The 17,641-nt window shown below is 31.3% G+C and overlaps 1 protein-coding gene across 1 annotated transcript in view; it reads right to left on the reverse strand.

The window, feature by feature from the left end:
• Positions 1-17,641, reverse strand: part of LOC130451516 (5-hydroxytryptamine receptor-like) — a 161,341-nt gene that overhangs the window by 102,895 nt on the left and 40,805 nt on the right. The window lies entirely within an intron of this gene.

Raw genomic sequence — 17,641 nt, forward strand, 5'->3', positions numbered from 1 at the left:
AGGGAAAATGGACTAAAATCAAAAAAAGTATGGCAACTGATGAGCCATATAAGGAAAAACGATGAAAAACAGCCTAAAATTACTACCAATATTTATGGTAGTAATAAATCCCACAGAGGAGCAGTCCTACAAAAACTGAGATACCTATGCTACAAAAAAATAAGTGTGGTTGACCAGAAAAAGCACAACGGACCTGTACAATGTTACAGATGCCAAGGTTTTCACCATGGGATAAGGACGTGCATGGCTACTTCGCACTTTTTAAGCAAGTGCTGAGTTATTCATCGGAGACAGTTGTAAAGAAGGCGAAGGACCACTCAGATTAGATCTTTTATTCCATAGAACTTAGGGAAGGAGTCTAAGCGCGAAATTGTGACGCGAATGAGGATGACGATCTGTTGAAATGACAGGGAGTGGTAGAATGTTCTTCATCGTATTCATCCGCTGATTTATCAGGGGGTGGATGCTGAGAAGGAAGGGAATTTTCACGCACACGTGTGTGTGTGTTCCATATCTTTATTCATAGGAAGATTCATTTAAAAGACTCAGTTTTGAATTCTAGAAACGATAATGTTCAAGCAGTTTAGTCTTTACGTCCCCTTCAAATTTGACTACTGGTTTCACCAAATGACATTCAAATTATTAACTATATAAAGTCTTTCTTTTTCTTTGAATATTTAAAAACTCAATTATAAGTTTTTGATATAATCGTTTTCATTAACAGAGATATTGAAACAAATTAGAAGAATGAATATCAAAATGATCAGAGTTTTATGCATCAAGTACGATCTTGTGGTACAAAATGGACTTTAACGCATTCTGGATTCGAAGAAGGGTCAAGCGTTAAGCGCAGGAAAGTAAACAAAATTGAAGACACTCAATATGTCAATATAGTGGATAAAAAATAAACAATTTCAGCTCTACTTCTAGTCTTATTCATAAAATGTGCATTTGGAGCTCTAATCGAGTGCCGAGAATCCTGAAATTTTACTCTCCTTATATTCATTCAATAACTTATTGTCCCTATAAAAATATGATATATATGAATATAAATCTTCACTTTTACTTATTATTTTTTTCAGGTTTAAAGTTGAAACATATGCTTGAACCTAAACGAAAATTCATAAGTATATTTTATCCCGATATGTACAATATAAGTTGAAGCTTGTGGTTTATAACTTAAATTTCCAATAGTGATAGTGTCATATTATTCTGGGTAAGCATACAATCCTTAAGGAATGAAATTCATCGCTGATTTCCATTTATATCACCCAGTTTACGCCAGTTTCTTCTTTCATTTTTCACTGACAGTTTTCTTGTTTCCATGTTCCAAGTTGATTGAAAAACATAACTCCAGATTTTTCAGTCGCAACTCTATTACTGCCATCTTTTATGGTTGGAAATTGTAGTTATTTCTAATGAACATATTTTATTAGAATGATACGCCATCCGAAATAGCACACAGTGAAGTACAAATTGACAAAGTAATATTATAAAGTGTGGGCGTCTGATGTGAACATTTAATTCGTAATCAGTCAGATGAAATTTAAAACCCCCACACTTTATGATATTACTAAGTTCATTTACTCTTTAATTATGTTTTCCAATATCACAACAATTTTTTAATAATTTCAACTTTGAACTTACATTGTACATTTAGTGGATAATGGAATTTTCAACTAATTATTCGAAAATAAATGTTCAAATATGATTAGCTTTTTTTTACATTTCAATAGCTATATGTTCATAATATACTTTTTCATTATCAGTATCTATTATTTAAGTTATTAACAAAACCAATTGTACTGAAGGATTTCGTATGGAACCGTCGTAGTGTAGATCGTGTTTTCCTATACGAAAAATAAAATAAGTAGTTAAACCAATAAGTGTAAATTCCAAAGTGAATCAAAACAAACAGGTAGATAGACAATTACGAATTCAACTAAAATCCTGATTTGATACCTGGTAGAAAGTATTCTGCCAGATCCGTACTGGAAAAATGAATGACTTCCAAATATGGATAACAATATACCTCAAAATGAGTATACGTCTACTAAAAATATAACTCAACAACTGAAAACATACTCTTCAGTAGCAAACTAACCAACTAAAACAAATAACTTCCCATCTAGAAATCATCTATCCTATTTAATGTCATCGAAAACACTAAGCTAGAAGATTACCTTAAGGATCTAAACCAAACAATACCTAACCTAACCAAACAATATAATGTTTTGCTCAAAGCTATCCAATAACCGAACTTTAAAAGTAAAATCATAATCTGAAAAATTACAATTGTTTAGTGAAGGAGTAGCGACCTATATCAAAAATACCATAGATGTCACACCAATCCACTTTTCAACGGGAATTGAAGCAGTTGCCGTAAAAGTGAAAGATACGATTACCTTTTCTTTGTGTAACATATACATTCCCCCAAATAACGAGTCTACGACAGGAGAGGTTTCTGAGCTATCAGAGCAAATTCCAGCTGCACAGTTTATAACAGGAGATACCCACAATCATATCTGGGGCTCACCTAAGCAAACATCTTTTGGGAAAAAACTGTTGGAAACGTACAATCTCAACCTCCTGAATGACGGACAAAAAACTAGATATGACATAAGAACGACTCTACTATCGATCTAACGATATGTCATTCATTTTTCTCACAAGAAATGAATTGGCATGTATCTAAGTATGTATTTGGTAGTAACCACTATCCCATAATAATCACTAATGAAGAAAAAATTATACCGCATCTAACTACAAATTGGAAAATTAACTCAGCAGACATCGATCAAGTACACTTTTTACCGAACACACGCAGCAAACGAACATGTCGGACGGTACGACAATAATCACAAACACCACACGGTTGCCTGGTGGAACTGCAAACAAGCCGTATAGAGATCAAAGGAAGCTTTTAACAGATACAAAAAAACAGAATAGAGCAAAACTCAATCAAAAGCAAACGCTCGAGAGCCATTGCTAGATACACTGTTAAAAAGGCCAAACAAGAATTCTGAAAAGAATATATTTCAACAATAAATAGCTCAACTCCAATTTCCACTATATGGGAAAAAGTCAAAAGAATATCTAAGCTAAAACAAACCACACAGTAAATTTTCTGGAGCTCAATAATACTGTTTATAAAGACCGATACGAAAAAACAAACATCTCAGCAAGCGAATACTAAAAATATTCTAGTAACTCAAGCTATAGAGAAGATTTTTTTAATGATGAAAATGAGACAGAGCATCAGGAAATGAACATTAACAATTTTCAGGAAACAATAATTTAAACATTCCAATAACCATTGAGGAACTCGAAAATTCGGTACAATACTCTAAAAACACTTATGCAGGCCCTGACAATATTGTTCTAATATTTCTAAGAAATTCAAATAACCAAACAAAAGAACATTTATCACCTATATACCATATTATAATGAAAATAGAAAAACTCCCAAAATCATGGAAATCTCTATCATAATTCCCATTCCCGAGCTAAGTGAGCCGAAAGCAGTCCAAGAAACATAGACCAATATCACTTACATGTACTTAGGTCACTAGCATTGAAAAACTGGGGTGCAGACTATTCAAGTAAACTGCACATATAAAAATCATTGAGAAGATCTACATTCTGCTAGAAAAACTATTCTAGTCACTGGAAGTCATTCAGAACACATCACTACGCATCTGTTTGGATGTTACACAATATTCGAGCATCTCGTACGCGGTCTCTGTATTATCGTTGTCTGACCGTTTTAAAAAGTAATTTTCAACCAAACCAACTACTCCTTCTTTCTATCACAAAGTCAACACATATCTATCCAGTATCCTATCCTCCATGGACAATAACCCTTCCTACTACAGACTTAGAACTTACCCACCTCAATAAATCAGAAACACCAACAAACATAATAAAACAATAATTCCTAAGAACCTTAAATAAATACGACAACTTTTATAAGGTATACACAGATGCTTCAAACAACCAAGATGGAAGTGAATCCGACTTCTACTCCGAAAACCTATCGAAATCCTTTGTACTCCCCCCTATTACATTTATCCATTGTGCTGGATTGTTTGCCATTCTAGAAGCACTTAAAAAATTTCAGAAAATTGGATCTAAGAATATCCTTATAATAACAGATTCCCAAAGTGCCCTAACAGCAATCTGCCAACAATATTCCAACTAACCTATTGCCATTAATTTCAAGAAGGAGCTACTCACTCGCAGAAAGAACAAGATAAATGTTGCGGGATGTGCAATACTGAGTTAACTGTGAAAAATGAGTCGCTAATAACCCTGCTTGGTTGGTGCCACGCCAAAAGTTTTATTTTTCTCCAATTCATTCAAAATAATCAATATGAACCTAGCACTTATTTTTGGCGTCTATGTAGTTTGACTGTAGCTGTTGACTGTGATATTTTTTACTGGCTCCATTGTTTTCATTTGTATCCATAATCATAATTTGTTGCATGCATTTTAGTTCTAGTAGTTTACTTTTGGTTATGGACGCTTCGCACTATAGGTTCGTATGTCTTTCATTAGTAATACCTCATTATTTACTAAGAATTAAAAAGAGTTAATATCGAAGAAACTATGAAATTCACCATAATCTGTGATGGTAACAATGATCGATTATCATACCACATTCAATCTATATATCATACCCAGTCATCCAATCATTTCGAAAATTATTATGAAAATTCATAGTATTTATATTCCACTACCATGTACAATTACTAAGTTAAGAAATTCTTATTAAATATATCAATGATCCATACTACAGGCTTAATTTGTTGTTCCGCCTGTAATGAAAGTTCGTAATAAGAAATTTGCAGCTCCAACTATGCAAAACTTTCACAACGAGAACGCTGTAGCATGATTCAGAAATAAGTGTTTAAACTTTGAAATGATAAAGCTCTGAAATAATTGGTGTCGGAAGTATATATCACTCAGTATTTGCTAGATAACACATTTGTGATGATATTATATTAGATGAACTTTCAACTCTTATGTACTACCATCTACAGGATGTCATGTGGTTGGCATCAAGTTGAATATGTATTATATTCTCCTGGAGAAACAAAACAGATTAGTCACAAGCTCAATACTTACTATACGTATAAGGGAATTAGAAACAGACGAAACAGACGCAGAACGTTGAGGATAAAATGAACAATAACAAAACACACAGAGAATATCAAATTAAATGAAATAGAAACAAGGCGATAAAGAAAGGGACTGTTAAACAACATAAAACTTTTAGATATAAGAATTTTATAAAATCAAAGAGATAAAATTGGATACATTTCACTTGGAAGCATTTGAAAAAAAGTGTGGGCTGTAACGACACTGTATGAGCGAGAAAATCAATTACAAGACTGAAAATACTGAAAACATTGTTTACAGTACCACAACACCAATACTCACAAGTACACTGTCTGACGCGTGTGTCGATAACCAAGTTATCGTATTCAGAAACTCCTCGGTGTAATGGAGTGAATAATTCGTGAGAACAAAGTGAAAAGTACAGAAATTTAATCTTCTTTGATGTAAGTTCATTATTTCTCAGCGTGCCGACCCCACAGACCTTGGCGTACCTTGAGGACTTAATAGATCTAATAATTTAGGGCCTGATGTAATCAAAGAATATTTTGTACGTATTGTTCAGCTAAGAAAATATATATTCTATGGAAGCTTCTTCCGCTTCATCAATATTCTCACCAATTTTTATTAAGTCACTTTGCGTCTTCTTGCATATAACCTAAACAAGTTGCAATGTGCATAATCCAAGAGTATCCAGTTTAAGATATCACGAAGTACATATTAAATGTTATTAATACACATAGGCATTCGTAGCTAGACATGGATATTGTATTTACTAAATACAGACATTTAAAGCTAGATGAATACAAACAAAGATTTACAGCTTAATTGATCTGTTAGATCTAAGATGATAAGATGTAGATATTGCATCATTTATTTTATGTAGTTATCTCATGACAGAAATTTACAGCTATAATTCCTGAATTTGTAATCAATAGTTAATCACGTGAGAAGAGATAATTATTCAAGCTACACTGCTGGGTGGCATCAATATAATTCTACGGAATGCTTATTTTGGAATTTTTTGATATGTGGTTTGTATGAATATTTATAATTTGTTTTTAGTGAGTACATCATATTAATTACACGGATTTCATAATTGATTATTCATTTGCTCAATGACCAACGTTAAATATTCACTGAATTGAATTGAGAACAAAAATATGAAACCAAATGTTGAGTTAATGGATGAGATAGTTTTGTTTGTTCTTTTCTATAATTGTTTCAAGAGCAGATTTTGTTTTGATTTTTTTTCTTTATCCATTTTTTAAGTAATAATAAGATTAATTCTCTGTATTTCATAAATATAGCTTGATCTTTACAAATGAGTATTCATTGGTAATGTCTGAAGTCTAGGCGCTGTAATTATGGGAATTGTCCACTATTTAACTTCAACAAATTCAATAATTTTACCAATTTATCGAAAAATACGATATCATTAAGTAATTATATTTTATATAACGTCACAATATTGTTAGAAAAAATTATAGTAGAATATTTCTTGGTATGTACACTGACAAACTTGTGTAGAGTCAAATCAATTAGACGAAAAATGTATTCTTCATAGCTGTGGCAAATCTGTTATCGTAACATTGCAGACACGCGTTACGAAGGGAAACGCAGAATACGTTTCCAGATGAAATAACTTTTTATAACTGCTTACAAAAGGGTGGACGTTAATAGACGTTTTCAATATTTCAGGAAGAAAAATTTCTGTATACATCTTTAAATGGAGAAAATTACTGAAAACGGCACAGTATTCATTGAATAATTACATTTATTTCATGTTTTTTGAAAAAATGATTTCATTTACGTCCAGCATGTGTCAAAAGATATAAATTAAAGTTAACCTCTTTTACTTTTAAGATGGTTGTACACCGCCATAGAAGTTGATGGAAATACTTGTATAATAGGAGCAATGAAAACATATCCTGTAGCAACTATGAGAGTAATTTTGAACCTCGTACTGTACCCTCGTACTCGAACTGCGTAGCGAGAAAATTTTGGAGGAAATTCTGAAACATGTGACAGGATGGGATAAAAGAATAGTATAGCTTTTTAAAGAAAGTCTTTGTAAAGTAGGAAAAACAATTAGACCAGCCGATTTGAGAACCAAGAAAGGAACTGGGATAAGAATGTATAGGCCTCAAACAAAACACTCTGAGAGCTTGCAAAAAAGGCCTGAACACCTATCTGGAGACCAGAATTCTCATATAAATTGAGTACCGTTATAATATTTAAATAAATTGAATAACTGGGAAAAAAAGGATTATCAGAAGCAAAGAAAATACTGGACAAGTATGACTAGAAGACATCGGAAGAATGCTTCAGGCGAAAACAACTGCACTAAGAGTTTTAACAGAGGATCTAACAGGACATTACAGTATCTCAAGACTCGACACATAGAAGCATAACCATACAAGAAGACATACCAAGACATATATCCTTAAATCAGAGCTAAAAGAACTATCTTTTATGTAGAAAGCTTCTCTTGTTTTGGAAAATATTTGTCTCAAATTCCATTCTATTACTTATTGTTGGTATTATTTCCGATTGAGAACTATCATACCAGGCTTATACTTGTATGAAACTGTTGGTATATCCAATTTCCATGGCATATTTAATGAAAATCAGATCAATATATCAAGAAGGCACTAACAGAAATCAAAGAGAATAACCCCCACATATAGTAGGAATATAGGAATAAGAAAGATAATACAGTGTCCTTTCTAACAATTAGTGGTTTAAAACAGGCAATATATGACTGATTTCATTACTGTCTAAGTCGCTTTTGAATAAAACAAATTTGCTCAAATACGTATGAGGCTAGTCATGATGGATAGTTTTATTTTGTTAAAATAGATCCTATTTGGATATTATTCATGTATATGAGCGATTAGACTTTGAATGTAATTTTAAGATACCAAATAATTTTTTCAATGATTGGTCATTCATCAGTTTGTTATTCCTGAATAATGTTGCGAATAAATATTATATTATGAATTGATTGATTGAAATGACTTAGCTCTTTTATATCGATATGTATTTTTTGAGAAAAAATTGATAAACAATATAATTAATTGCAAAGTATTCTTGACATTAGCCAAACAAGTCTAAACATCCAAACAAAAACCTTTCAGAATTGTGAATCAACTACTTAAATCCGATACGTTTTCAATACGGAATCTTTCCTTCTCATAGTAATTCCAGTATTTCAGACGATATAATTTTGTATAACAATTTATCACAATGAATTTTCAACGTTTTTAGCTTGAATAGTATTTTTGAAATAAATTAATAGTATTTCACAATTTCATAACCTAATTGCCAGGTTTCCCAAAGTTGCATGTAATGTTTCATATCATTCATGATAAGATATTCGAAATGTATGGAGGTAGCCAGAATTTGTTCAGCAGAACTTATTTCTAGAAATTTAAATGAATACAGTGGAAATATAGCTTACTTTGAGGCTGATATCGAATTTAGGCGGCTCCAATTTAATAAATCATGAAATTGTCAGACAAATTATTTTTTGCTTCGTTAATTTGGGTACGTAATTGGAAATTGAAGCAGGTGACTGGCTTGATAAAATACTCAAGACATGATTGATGAGATTACGGATAGCTGATTTTCAGAAATTAGATAGAATCTCTCATCCCATTTCTCTAATTAGACATTGTTAGGTGTACAATCATTAAAAAGTGTCACATGTACAGAAAGCAGATATAATGGAAGTATTCGATTAATAGATTTTGATTTACGATAAACTGTATTTGTTTATTATAATTAATCATAGTATTGAAAGAGCCTCTTATTCACTTTACCGCAACAACAACCTGAATTTCTCGAAAAATGTATCGGTCGCGTGACCAACTGCAAAATTATTAAGTGATAATTACCCTGGGTTAACAACTGTAACGTGCGGATGTCCTATTAGCATAAATTATTTTCATTACATATTGATTTCCTCGTATTGGACGTTGGTTCCACGAAAATTTTCATGTAGTGATTCAAGAAACTCCTAAGTGATTTTGTCTAGTAGAACCCCTCTCGTAATTGTATAATCGGAACAGAGAACATATTTTTTTAGACAGATTTTAATATGTAAGGCTTTAGTTCAACCAATTATTCTTTTATATTCACGGTAAATTTTGCAATGTCAAGTTTCTTCCAGCTTTGCCTAATATTAATTCAAGATCTCATTCCATATCATCCACTGAAGGCCGTCGTGTTTAGAGATAAAAATGTCAGTTTTATATGCTCAGTTCTAGGATAACCTGGTGCATTGTCCAAAACTGAAGCAGCTCCAAAGTCTAAATTATTTTTTAGCTGAGACTCAGCTCCAAAAACAGAGCAATTCCATAATGAGTTACAGTTGTCGTTGTTTCTATATCTCAAAGTACGAGGATATCGCGATCTGTGAAGCATTTGTGGTTCAATGAAACAATCTTCAGATCCATTAAAACATAGCAGTAGTATAAATATATCCTTTGCTGCAATAAATCCGGAGGGGAACATTGCGTTTTTAGAAATGGATTTTCCTTTTGACATTCTCTTCCAAAACACCTTCTTTAGAATCTTCTGGATGTCATAACCTAGAAACATCTACATCTAGAAAAGATCTACATTATTCAAATTGATAATAAACAGCACTCGTTGACATTTGAGTATTGCCAAATAGAAGAGTGTCGAAATAGCTGAATTAAACTTATTTCTTATGAATGTGCGCTTAGTAATTCTGTCCATTCCCATGTTTCATGATATTCCTTAATTTTTCATTCATTGATACCAGATGTGCACTCAATTTTCGTAGAAATGTATAGGGCATTTGTTTGTATACAAAAGAATATTAGTATTCATGATGGCAATACCAATAGTTTTTCTCACTCCAACCCCAAAATTATTTGCCTTGCAAATTTCATGCAGCAGATGATTTATATCCATTTGGCAAAGTTTAGTAATTCATTTCAAGTTATTTCGGATTTCCGTCTTGAACAAAGTAGGGATTACATATTTCATGAGGAGATACTCAGAGTTCATATGTGTCGTTCCATTTACTCGATGCATATATCATTATAAATATTTGACGAGTAAATGCATTAGTATGGTAGATGCATATATACTAAATTAAAAGTTTAGTAGACACTAAAATATCCAGATATACGAATTTCCTCAAGTTACTTCCAGCAAACAATCATGAACTCCGGCATGTGAGAGCTCAATTTTTTATCATTATCCATGGCTTGTAATCAAAGAAATCCAAAAGTAGGGTAGAGCAAATCAAACTTAATTGAAAGTTTTTTATTGATGATCTGGAGGCACTTGAATTCATTCTTCATGTTCCATTCATTGAAAAAACGCGGATTTATCAATTTTCATCATTTATAAATGACAGAACAACAATAAAGGTATGTCTCTAATTGGAAATTATATGTATTTCGCATTATCTCTCTGTGGTTCCAGAAAAATTGGAAAGATCACATTTCATATTTATTTTCCTCGTCATACCATATCAGTAAATTTTATTTATAAGAAAATGTTTTAGAGATAGTTACGCCAGTCGAGCTGACTCTATATTAACATAATAATCCCAAAATACAAGTTCAGTGTACTGGTTTGTATAGAAAAATTCCAGAAACTTCTGGGAAAGATGTGAGTACTAAAAACGCAATCAGCCTGTGCTCTTGGGTCTATGGAATGAGAATTTTTCTATTATCCCATTCTAACTCCATCCAACTGTGGGCTCTGATTAATGTCTATTCAAGCAGATACTTTACTTACAAATAATGTTAATAATAGGATTGAATTTCTAATCAACTCCATAAATTCTCGATGCCATTACGATTATTTTCATACAATATACATAACATCTTCGCTAAATAGTTTTTCCAATAGAAAAGTAAAAATAGCAATATGCATTGACCTCTCTTTATCGTATCCTATGATTTCATAGTAACTGAAGAAATAGTATCCCATCGTCATATTTTCAGATCCACGCAAATTTTTTTCTATATATCTACAACTTATCAATTATTGATCCCGACGGGGTCGTGTTAGGTAAGTTTTACAAGAGAGTATATCGGGCTCAAACATCAATTGCCATCAAATTCCCGCCAATCCAATTATAATTCTATTCTATAGAAGAGGGTAAAAACATGACGGTATATCTAAATTTCGCGCCTGTGAACCGTGCTGTGAAGGGAAAAATATTTAAAATTGAAGCTTTTGCTCCTATATTCTTCTATAGCTTTTCGTGAAATGGTTTTTGTGTTTCTGGATAGTTATGAATATGTTGTTAGGTAACTACATCATAATTTTCTGCAAAAGTAATAAATATACTTACTGCTTTAATTTGAATTCTGAATAAATTTGTATAGGAACTATTACGAAAATGAAACTAAATAGAAATTAAATTCACATACTTATAGTGAAGGTACAAGATATTCACCTTGACTTTTCGAAATACAAAGAAGAAACAATTGCGATGGAGTCAACGAACTAATTATTGGTGATATATTTTCAAACCTGTTCTGATCCATAAAGATCCCTCAGAAATCTTAGTTTACTAAATATACTAGATGTATAGAAATTAAAGTTTTCAGGTATAAATGAGTTCTAGGATCTCATTTTCAAAGGAAAAAAAAGAAAACAAAATTACTTCTACTGTTGAATTTAAGACAACTTCAGTCTTGAGCTCGTCAAAGCTCTTTCTTAGTATAACATGAGCATTAATAAGGCGAAAATTCCTGGTAAGTACTATTCTAATGTCACAATTCTATAGATTAATAAATTACAAAACACGCCTTGAACTAGAAAAAAAAATAGAAAGTACTTTTTCATTGGTTGGTAAAAAATCTTTCGTTCTGAGTTTTGACATATATTCCAAAATTTATAATTATAATTTACTCTATAAATTTCAATTTGGTAGGTAAAGTCTTAAATAACATTGTTATTAATGCTACTACGATTTATTTTACTTGATAATCAAGTTTATTGGCTCAACTCACATCATATCTTGGAATAGAACACAACTCTCGCTTTATTAGAACTTTGAATAATATATTTGAGGAACGGAGATGATGATATATCAATGGGTATAATTCTAATCCGCCCATTGAATGAGTAATGAGAAGACATCATGAGAGTCTTTCTGTTGAATATTTACAAATGACTAATGATACTTTCCAAATCTAGATACACAAGTATAATTGTTACGACTTCGTCAGAGGAGAATGAAAAATGACATCTCACAAACGTCTTTTATCTTTCAATAAATTTAGGGTTTAAAAAATATTTTAATATCTATTTAAAAAAATTCCCTCTTTGTTTCCACAAACATATATTTAATTTATTTGAAATATAAATTTCTTGTACAATAGTTGAGCGGCTGTTAGATGCTACAAATTATTTTTTATCCACTCCAACACATATTGCCTAACGTGTCATCATTATTCATAAAGTGTAGCGAAGTTTGAGGTCATAAATTGCAGCAAAATTGTAGTTCACAAAAAATTGGTATGAGGTATACGTTAAGTTGGAAGATATTGGAATTTATTATCAATAATTTAGAACGTAGAAAAATTGTGTGCTGAACGATTACAGTTGCAGTAGAAAAAAATTTCTATCTATCCTTCACATATTTTTTATATTGATGTGTTGAACAAGGTTTTTCAGATGTGATAGAATTTCTCATGATATGTTGTATTTTCTCAATCCCAACTATTTCAAATAATTATCAAATGTATCTAAAAAATACATTCACTTGAATTCTATTTCATGATAACTTATGCTGCAGAATAATGAAACGCATCATTTGCATTCAATCTCTAGCTTATGGTGGTATAAAAATATACAAACCCGTCACCGTCTAATTATGTATTACTTCGTGGAACCATCTGAGAAGTTTAAGAATTGGTACCGTTTCCCGAACCAAAGAATTTTTGACTTGAACTTCCTTAAAAAGCAACAAGTGATTAAAATATGGAGTTTTCATTCATTTTATGGTAAAAGCAATAGTTAGTGCGTGGATTTTTAGTCATGCAAATGGAGCAAAAGAAAACAAGGCTGTCCATATTCATTATAAGGAAATCCTGACTATAAAAGAAAATGTGGTGTCTACCAGATCTATCAGGTTACGGACGATACAGACAATGTATAAGTTGTTAATCCATTGAATTTCTATAAGAATTTTGTAGTCAATGATAACTAACGATTCCTGGGACTCTTTCCGATATTATAGAGATATACAGGTAGAAAAAATGGGCTGCGGAGTGTAAATATTTGCTATTTAGGCATAGAGGGAGTTCCTTTTATTTTTCACTGTGGTCAAATTCATTATTTGAATACAATCTATAGAAGTCTTAAGCTTAAAATGGCTCTTCCTTAGAAGTGTTCTAAGTTCTAAAAACATACATCCTGAATTAGTAAATACGTTGTCATGCTTTGCATATGGGGAGATTAGTAACAAAATTTCCCCAGTTTTTATGTCAAATTAGTTTCGAAAAATTAATGTGTCTATTTTTCGGTCAAGCGATGCTAATTTATAGAAGCCCGGAATGGAATTGTGGATATGGAAGTCGCCAAGTATTGATCGTAAAGTAGAAATTTGATATATCAAGTTAAATAGTTCTTCTGAAGTCGGTTCTCGGTCTAATGGAATATAAAGGTCACATAGAGAGAATTTTGTGAGGTATTCAATTCCACTTGAGATTGCTTTTATCTTTGTTTAACATCAACATCATGTTTAACGTATAAATCTGCGCAGTTACATATAATGATGTTCTTTCTATTTTCAAGATAAAAATCATACTTTTTGGAATGATGTTTATTATCATAATTTCTCTTCTTGTAGAGAAATTGTCGTGAGTTACTTATTGTGTAGGAGTTATCATAATTACACTCACCATTAAAATGTCATTGTTGGTATGCTAGTGTTTAATTTGCATATATATAATTGATTATTGTTAATTCATGATAATTATCTGTATATTGTGAGAGTTGCCTCAATATATATTTCAATCGTGTTTAGTGCTCTCCATTTCAGACGGTCTGTTACTGGTCTTCTACTTCTAATATTATTATCCTTTGTTTTTTGCAAGTCTCCTCTGCTCTTGGATTAAAATATCTATATTTTGGGATGGTGCTGGGTAATCACATGCTTTTTTTAGATACAGAAGTTCCTCTGATATATTATTGGCAATAGAATTGATTCACCCGAAGAAAAATATTTTTTATCTGGTAATCAATATAAAAAATATTAATGAATAATGAATATTAGTAGTAATATTAGCTTATCGCATCTATACATATTAGGTGAAATTAAGAGAGATTGTGTATCCTGGATATTTGAGTACAATTTTAGTACAAAATATGGGATTTATTTCAAACTTTAGATATGATAAGTTATTGTTGGTTATTAATAACCAATCAGGTTAGCTTCAGTTTTTTTTTACTTTTATTTGATAATGGTGCGGTAGTCGACCAATTTTCAATTTGTTGAATATATACATGGATATACGTTTAAAAATCTATCAATATTTTTATATGTTCTTTTTGCTAATTTACTCGAAAGTTGAATGAAGTGTTGTTAATATTTCTAGAAAATGAGAGTTTGATATCCTATCCCAATTTCAGTTTAGAGTGTCACAAGCAAACATAATTTCTTCAGATTGCGAAAAATTATTACGGTTCACTCGAGAAAGTTTCTACAGTTACAATGCTAAATTCAACAACCAGAAGATTTAAATCACGCCAACTTTTATTCAACGAGCAATGTTTATAATTCAGATTAAAACTTTCGCAACCATGTAGTTTTTTATTGGAAAAACAATTAAACTTTATAATTTAAATAAAAAGTTGAATCTACGACAAATTTTGTTCTTAGAAAAATTCTAGGTTCCACTTCAATGGAATATTTAGCTGATAGTGACAAAGATGTAGAAAATTTATACTAAAAATAATGAAATACAGTTTTTACTTCTTATATTCGCGAAATTATGCCGTTATAGATTAGAGATTCAATGATGAACCTCTTCATATAAAGTCAATGGCACTCAAGAAGTGTTTTTATATTATTGTTTTCATATATTATGGAAAATACAAGACATATGAACAAAAAGGATTCCAATGGAAAGAAAAATTGAAGATAAGTGATGTCATAGAAAACAAGATTAAGTGCAGTAGATATAACTATTCCAATGAGATTTAATGAAGATGTTACAGAAATATACATTTATGAATAATTGGAGTTGAAATTTAGATTAACCTTTTGTTTTCAACGAAGGAGCTCCCCTGAACTCAGAAACATTAAATTAAATAATCATCAAAAAAAATATCAGTTCAATTCAATACAGGTGGACAGGAATTTACTAGTGAATATTATGTATATATTTTGTTTCCTGGCTTTTTCACCGTGAATATCAACGATAAAATGAAAAAAGGTTTAAACAATTCACCTATCTTACTTGATGAAAATTCTGATTAGGCAATTAGGTTTATAATAATCGTGGTTTTTCATTCACGATTCATTACAGATAGCTTTGTTTTGGAAATAGTAATGATTATTACCACATCCTTTCGTAGCTTCCCTTGCATCGAGGAATCAATTGAAAAATTTGCTTGTGATGTAGACATATAAATTTTCAGCACATTTCTCAAATCTCTAGTTATTTATGAATCCACCATTCGATCAAAAATCAATTCTGTTTCAACAAACGGTACATCGCAATGTAGGTTCATGAAATAATCCAATATATGATTAATTAATAATTTTTAAGTCTGACTCAAATAGACGTTTCCAATTTGATGAAAAATATATGTTTCCAGATAAGTTTTCAAGGCGCTGAATAAGTGCATAATGGATATTGTACAACCTTAGCGTTATGTTTTTGCCATTTTTCTTGTAATTATGGCTTATAAATAATTGTACAGATTCCAGTCCAGATTTCGCTGTTTGCTGTTGTCTACAATTCTGTCTAGTTATTATGTTGCTCTGTGTTTCTTGTTCTTAGTAAACTTTGACAGTAGTTAACTTATTTCTCTTAGAAATGATTTTACGAATCATCTGTATTTTATGAACCATAACTTTGTATAGGACAAAGCACTATTGTTACTAAATTTTGTACCATACCTCGTATTATATACCCACCATATCTCAATTGTTTTGACTGAGTAGAGACCAAAATGGGATTTATATATTTAGAACAGTAGCGTGACATTTGTAATATGGAAGGATTAAGTTTCAGAGAGAACCGCTGGAAGTTTGACAACCACTGAATACTCATACAACCTAAAACGGAATTTCAAGTCCCAGAATAATAAATATGTTTTATTGGCAGTTTAGTCCAGTAATATTTTCATGTTAGGATACAGAGCCCCTTATCAAGGTCAAAAATATGTTTCATTGGAATGTGACTTATTTATTTTTGTGAAATTTTATGGCCTATGTAACTACGTGACTTCATTACTAGATATATGTAGAGACACGCCTTGTATTTTACTCTTAGTTTTGATAATAATAAAATGATTTTACTGCTATTCTTATCGTAAGTAAATATTCAAATTCAACTAAAGGAGAATAATAATATACGTAGTAAATTTTAAAATCTGTAACGGCAATTTAAAAATTTAAATAATATATTTATCTAATGTTCAGTTAGGTATATAAATCAAAACAAAATTTCCACGGGAGCGGTTTGGTGACTTTTCAATGAAAGTTACTTAATTGTTAATAAATATTCCAGAGAGTTCCAATTCTCCCAAACTACCCAAATAATAATTTTTCGGAAATTCCGTAGATAAAAATTTGTATCTGCTATACTCTTCACCAATCTGATATCGCATAAAACCAAACCATTTTTTTAAATTTGGACAGAAACTAATCGACGTGAGCTAGATCAGGTGAATATAGGGATTAAGACAATAAATAGTAACGAAGTTTAGCAACTAGATAAGGACATTGTCAAGATGGAACAAAACACTTTTCTTTAACAAAAAAAGTCATTTATTTGTTAAATTCGCATACATACACAAAGTTATTATTGCTAATTCTTCTAAATAATCAGTAAGAGCAGCCGTTTTGGAATCCTATACCCCTGTCATTACCTTATTGAACAAAAAAATGGTTTCTGTTTTCTTTTGAGCACGGTGTTAACATGAAGTTCACTGCTTCTACTGTATATTTAATTCTGGCGTTTAATAGTGCAACCAAATTTCATCTACTGTGACATACCGATGGAGAAAGTCAATTTATTTCAGTTTCAAGGTATCCCAACATTCATTTTAATTTTTCAAAACAGCGAGGTTTTGATCAGCTTCGCGTTACTAACCTTGCAGAGAGCTTAGTAATATTTAACCTTCCATGGAAAATGGAACATAACCGTTGGGGTTGAAATATTTACTTCGTTAGCTCACTTACGAACTATTATTCGATGATCTCTTAATACAGAGGAAAAGATTTGATAAGCCATCCCTGAAGTTGTTATAGTACATTAAGGACGTTCAGCATCATCCGTGTTCTTATTGC

Source organism: Diorhabda sublineata, chromosome X (assembly GCF_026230105.1).
Source record: "Diorhabda sublineata isolate icDioSubl1.1 chromosome X, icDioSubl1.1, whole genome shotgun sequence".
NCBI classification, from domain to species: Eukaryota; Metazoa; Arthropoda; class Insecta; order Coleoptera; family Chrysomelidae; genus Diorhabda; species Diorhabda sublineata.